Below are 6,722 nucleotides of genomic sequence, written 5' to 3'. Positions count from 1 at the left end.
ACATTTCATTAGCTAAGAAAATATCCAAAGCGGTGCAGCTGTTAAGAAAGTTTGATTCCTCGTGTGAATAGAAATTTGAAAGAAAATAAAAGTTAAATAAAGTTTTATTTCGTATCTTTAGATTGATTTAAATGTCCGATTATTTATCTGAATTCACTAAGTCATCCTACATTCGCGAGAGTTTAGATAGAAAAAAAAATAACCCATTAAATGGCTTTTGGGTTGAAAAAATAAAATCCATTTAAGAAATCAATACAACTTTTATTTTAATATTCTTAACTTTAATTATTAATATAGTTTTTTTATATTTGTATTATATAATATATTTTACAAAGAAATTTTTTAAAAATTTAATAAAAATAAATTTACTATAACCTAAATAAAAAATCATATTTCAATTAAAGAATTAAAGAATTAAAGTGCACATTGGCATACATCCTCTTGTGTGCAGTCTCCTTGCTAGAGGAGGAGGCATATCAAAGGTGGGAAACATTGACAAGTGTGACCCTTGAGGAGCTGATAGATTGGAAATTCTTTCTAGAGAAATTTAGAGAAAGTTATGTGAACCAGATGTATGTTGAACAAATGAAGGAGTTTTTATATCTCAAGTAAGGACGAATGTCAGTGATGGAATACAAACCACAGTTCATTAGACTTAGTCGCTATGTAAAGGTTATGTTTCAAACTGAGAAAGCCTTATGTGCGGAGTTTGAATTGGGCTTAAAGGATGAAATTCTCGCCCCGGTGGCGGCATTTGCATGTTAGAGTTTAGCAGCCATGATGGCTAAGACCCATAAAATGGATATGATACCAAAAGGTAGAAACTTCTCGGCGTTAAGGAGGGATTTGTAGCCCGTGAGTTTTAGATGTAATGGAAGTGGCTGACAAGCTACCTCGATGGTGAGTATAGGCGGATCCAGGATGATGGGGAATTCTGTTTGCGAGCACCGTGGGAGAAATCATAGAGAAGAATGCTGGATGTATACCAGAGCTTATTTTGGATATGGGTTTCTAGACCATCAGCTTAGAAACTGTCCTTCTAAGGTTGAAGTAAGTTCAGAACAATCTATACGTGGGCCTCAAACTATTCAACAATAAGCGATATTAGGAGTGGCAACAAAATTAGGATCAAATTAAGGGGCTAAAAAAAGCTATACCAAGACCAGATCTAAAGTGTCTGTTGGAGCATATATGATGAAGGCCAAAAAAGATGCTGACTTGCCAAAGGTTATAACGGGTAAATTTTATTTTCTTAGAAACAACATTCATGCATTAATAGATTTGAGGTCAAACCATTCATACATCTGCATTAAATTTGTAGATCGTATAAGTCTTGAAGTTGTTTATTCTGAGACAAATATATTAGTGACCAACCCCCTTGGTCAAAATACGATGGTTAATAGAGTGATTAAGAACTATCCATTGATTTTTAGCAAGCACACCTTTTTGGTGGACTTGTTGTTATTAATCTTTCATGAGTTCGATGTTATTCTTGGATTAGATCAGTTGATCAAACATACCATAGTAGTTTATTGCTGAGCTAGAGGTGTATGTTTATTAATTGAAAAAAGTAAAAGAAGTGTTGTTTCCTAGCGTACAGAACAATTTTGCGAGCAGAATAATTTTTGTAGTATCCGCTAGAAAGTTAATGATTTAGTGCACAAGTGCCTACTAGACGTATATTATGGATTCGTCTGATTCAAGAATGGATATCAGCCAAGTCCCGATTGTTAAAGATTTTTCTAATGTGTTTTCGGGAGAACTTCCAGGTGTGCCACCTGACAGAGAAGTAGAATTTTCGATTAAGTTAGAGCCTAATACTGCGCCCATATCCCGTGCCCCCTATAGAATGACACCATTGGAACTGAAGGAATTAATGACGCAACTACTTAATCTTTTGAACAAGGGATTTATTCGACCAAGTGTTTCATCTTTGGGTGCTCCAATCTTATTTGTAAAGAAGAATGATGAGACTTTCCGCTTATGCATTGATTGCTGCAAACTGAATAAAGTGACTATGAAGAATAAATATCCACTACCTCAAATAGAAGATCTGTTTGACTAGTTAAGTGGAGCTATAATCTTCTTAAAAATTGATCTGCGTTCTAACTATTATCAGGTGAAAATCAGAGGTGATGATGTTTCAAAAACTACATTCCGTTCATGGTATGAGCATTATAAGTTTTTGGTGATGCCATTTGGATTAATGAATGCACCAATAGTATTTATGAATTTGATGAATAAGGTTTTTCAGACCTTCTTAGATCAGTTTGTAGTAGTCTTTATTGATGATAGTTTAGTCTACTCTAAAAGTATGGTTGATCATGAGCAATACCTAAGGATTGCGTTAAGAACTTTACGTGAGAACAAGTCGTATGCCAGATTCAACAAATACAAATTTTGGTTGAGAGAAGTTCATTTTCTTGCTCATGTTATTTCTACTGAAGGTATCAAGGTAGACCCTAATAAAGTTAAAGTTGTGCTTGATTGGAATTTGCCAAATAATGTAACCAAGGTATGTAGCTTCTTAGGTTTGGCAGATTATTACAGGATGTTCGTAAAAGGGTTCGCCATGTTGGCAACACCTCTCAACGTTTTTTAAGGAAGGAGGAAAAGTTCGAATGGATAGAGACGTGCCAAAGGAGTTTTGATAAGTTGAAAGTTGTTCTAACTGAGGCCCCGGTATTAGCCCAACTAGAATCTAGCATGCAGTATACTATGTACATTGACACATCTCTTAATGGGCTAGCATGTGTGCTTATTTAAAGAGGAAAGTTATTGCGTTTGCATCTCGCCAGCTCAAGTTGCATGAAAAGAATTATTAAACTCATGACTTAGAGTTTGCAGTGGTAGTGTTGACACCAAAGATAAAGAGACATCACCTTTATGGGGAGAAGTGTCATGTGTTTTCAGACCATAAGAGGTAAGGTATCTGATGACGCAGAAGGATTTAAATCTGCACCAATGAAGTTGGATGCAACAAGGTGTTTATGATTGTAACACCTCTAACCTAATTTGTCACCAAAATAGAGTTACGGAGCATTATCGTAAAAACGCAATTCAAATCATTCATTTCCAACATTTCATAATCATTGCAAAATCCAATCAAACACATGCATAAAGTCCCTTTTTCGATCCCTCGAGCCCTTAGAAACACTTTAAAAATGATTCGGGACTAAATCGAGAACATTTAGAATTTCATGGAAAAAGATAGAAAAGTTCATACTACAGGGGTCACATGGCCATGTGGCCAGGCCCTGTGACTCACATGGCTGATACAAACGCCCGTGTCTCAGGCTATGCAGACATTCGAAGTAGGGACACATGGCCGTGTCCCAGCCCATGTCTGTGCCCGTGTAATTCTCTGACTTGGTTAACACGGCCAAGCCACTCGCCAGTGTGCTAGGCCATGTAACTCTCGAAATGTAACCTTTAAAAACCTATAGGAAACACACGACTGTGTCATATGGCCGTTTTACTCACACGGCTGAGACACACGGCTCAGGCCATGTAGACAACAAATAGTCCATTTTCAAGCCATTTCTCTCAACCAAAACATGTTCATACATATAAGCCATTTGCACCTATTTCAAACATTCAAAAATATACCTAAAACATGCATAATAAAACTAGATCAATATGAAATTTTTACATACAACCAATATGCCCAAAAGGCATCTCAAACATAAATATTAAAATCAACCTAAACATATACCTGTTTTGGCATAAATCAATATACACAACCACAAAGCATCATGCTAAGACATAGCACAATTGACCAAATGTCAAGCCACAACAAAATATACCAAATTGATCATTAAAAACATAAATCTACTTAACCATTTCAACATTAACCATTTAAGCATGAAAATTTCAAAATGTAATCGCTCATAAAACTACATATATATACATTCCAAACTCATGAATTAAACATTAGATATAGTCCACCTATAAATGCCATTATAACCATGACTAAAAACCTCAAAATTTACTGATAAATTTGATGGATAGTGTGATGGATCTTCGATTAGCTTCTAACCCGATCGAGCTTCTGATAATTTGTAAAGTAAAGGAAGATAACTACGTAAGCAATGAATGCTTAGTAAGCTCATATAAACTTTAAGCATAATATTCTATTTCAATAATAAACTTTATAGAATAAACATAAACCTATGCCAATTTCATAAATTCAAAAATCTATATAATCATTGACCCACAAATAAGGAAGTTCATTAATGCAGCATATATTTATCATTCATAACATGATAGGATTTTATGGGATGTAATTTATAATCATCAACCTTTCTATAAGATTATACAGCTTTCAATTTACTTAATTTCAATTCCGTTCTCAATGCTTATAATAAGCCTAAACGACATTATCAATTCCCGACTTAGTGTATTTATCAATGATATAGATATATTCATCCATAGCAAATGTAAATTTCTCACATATAAGTACATCTATCAAACTCATTATTCCCTTTTCATCAAATTTCATTTCAATTATGGATTTACCATTTCATTACCTTTCCTCACCCGTTTCATATGCATAACACCCAAAATATAAGCATAATATCAACCATGACTACAAGCTAGTGCATTTAAACATAGCTCTTTTGGAATCAACTACATGATAAACCATTTCATAAGAAATTACATACTTTGATTTATACCACCTTTTCATGAACATAAGCACGTTACCAATTGAGCACTTACCGTTTCAATGTATTTCATTAAGACTAAACATGACATAATTCAATCATAAACTTGCAACAAGCCTAAGCACCAACAACAACACATGTTAGCATAATTGAATATAATTCATGTGAACTTAACATAGATAACCATTATACTTGAGCATGATCCAATTGGATTTATTATCCTTAATAACATATCATGTTTTCCATGTATCACCATTTCAATAAGGTTCATAACATGTCTCGGTTCATATTGAACACTTACCATTTCATTTTCATAACACAAAAGACATAAAAATAACATTTACCATAGTCACAAGCTAGTAATTAAACACATAACTTAGCAATATCATCACATGGTAAGATATGGTACATAAACATAACATCACTTAAATCATACCTTTCATAATCATGAACATTTATACTTTGATCATTGGTACGTCATACCTTTCCTTATTTGTTGTAATGAAGTCAATCGGAACCCTTACCAAAGCTCACACAAGTGTGCTAAATGATGGTCGAAACCATCCATTTTCTTTAATCGGTGGTCGAAACCATCCATTTTCATATTCGATGAACACTGTAAAGATGATTGAAACCTCGATACACATTTCATATTATGCCATAGTCCAATTATGGTCTTACATATGCACTGCCATGGCCTTGCCATGGTCTTATGCTCATAGTGCCATAACCCATCTATGGTCTTACATATATATACACTTCCATGGTCCAATCATGGTCTTACATTTGAAAAACTGTCATAGCCTCGCTATGGTCTTACATAAACATTGGCATGGTCCAACCATCATCTTACATTTGAAAAACTGCCATAGCCTCGCTATGGTCTTACGTAAACATTGCCATGGTCCAACCATGGTATTGTACATTTTTATGTTGTGTTGCCATAGTGTCTTTCAACCTTGGTTTTATTCGTTTCCTTCAAGCTAAAAAATTTGATTCACATATATACACAAATAGATAATAATTTATCGAAAAAAATAATTAATTGTACTAACCACGTTACGAACTTACTTGGCTAAATTGTAGAAATGACAAAGTTCAAGGGCATTTTGGTAATTTTTTATTCTCTTCGACTTTCCACTCTATCTTGATCTAAATTAATAATTTTATTCAACTTATTAATTTAGACAGTAAAACAGTGTATTTTATGCTATTTAGTCATTTTAAACATTTTTATAAAATTACCCCTAAAACTTTACTTTTATTCAATTTAGTCCCTAAGCCCAAAACATGCAAATTAACCATTTTTATTGAAATTTTACACTAGCTAAATATTCACAGCCTCTCTCTCAGCCTATTTTTGTAATAATTTTGCATCACATCCTTGTACTTTTATTACTTTAGCAATTTAGTCCCTAATCGATAAATTCATCAAAAATCACTTAACAAAATAATTTTAAATAAAAAATAATATTTCAAATTCATTATTTAACATAAAAAAATTAGTAGATTCACCAATGGCAACATTCAAAATCTTTGACAGTTTCAAAATCGAAGGTACGGGCTAGCTGGACCTAGTTGCAATGATCTCAAAAACATCAAAATTACTAAAAACAGGGTAAAAATCACTTACCATGCAAGATAAAATCACCATGGTTGAAAGCTTCATCCTTAACTCCATGGTATTTGGTTCCAAAATAGAAGAAAGATGATGTAACAACCCGTTTATGGGTTAAATCAGAACAGTGGTTTCAGGACCACAAATCCTAAGTAAAAATATTTATTTTATTACTATTTTAAGGTCTACAGCATGATAGAATAATTGCGTGAAAATTTTATTAAGAAATTTTATCGATTGAGTACTCAATTTGACTATAAGGACTAAATTGCAATAGGTGCAAAATTTAAGTTCTATAAGTTAAAGGTAGTAAATTGTTATGAATTTTTATTTAGAGGTCATTAAATGACAATTAGACCATTATAATTCAGGGCGGAAAAAAAATGGGCATAGAGTAAGTGAATTTATAAAGTTCAAGTAAACACTACAGGAAAATAGGG

The sequence above is a fragment of the Gossypium hirsutum genome, chromosome A06 (assembly GCF_007990345.1).
Source record: "Gossypium hirsutum isolate 1008001.06 chromosome A06, Gossypium_hirsutum_v2.1, whole genome shotgun sequence".
Taxonomy (NCBI): domain Eukaryota; kingdom Viridiplantae; phylum Streptophyta; class Magnoliopsida; order Malvales; family Malvaceae; genus Gossypium; species Gossypium hirsutum.
This window is presented reverse-complemented; position numbering follows the sequence as displayed.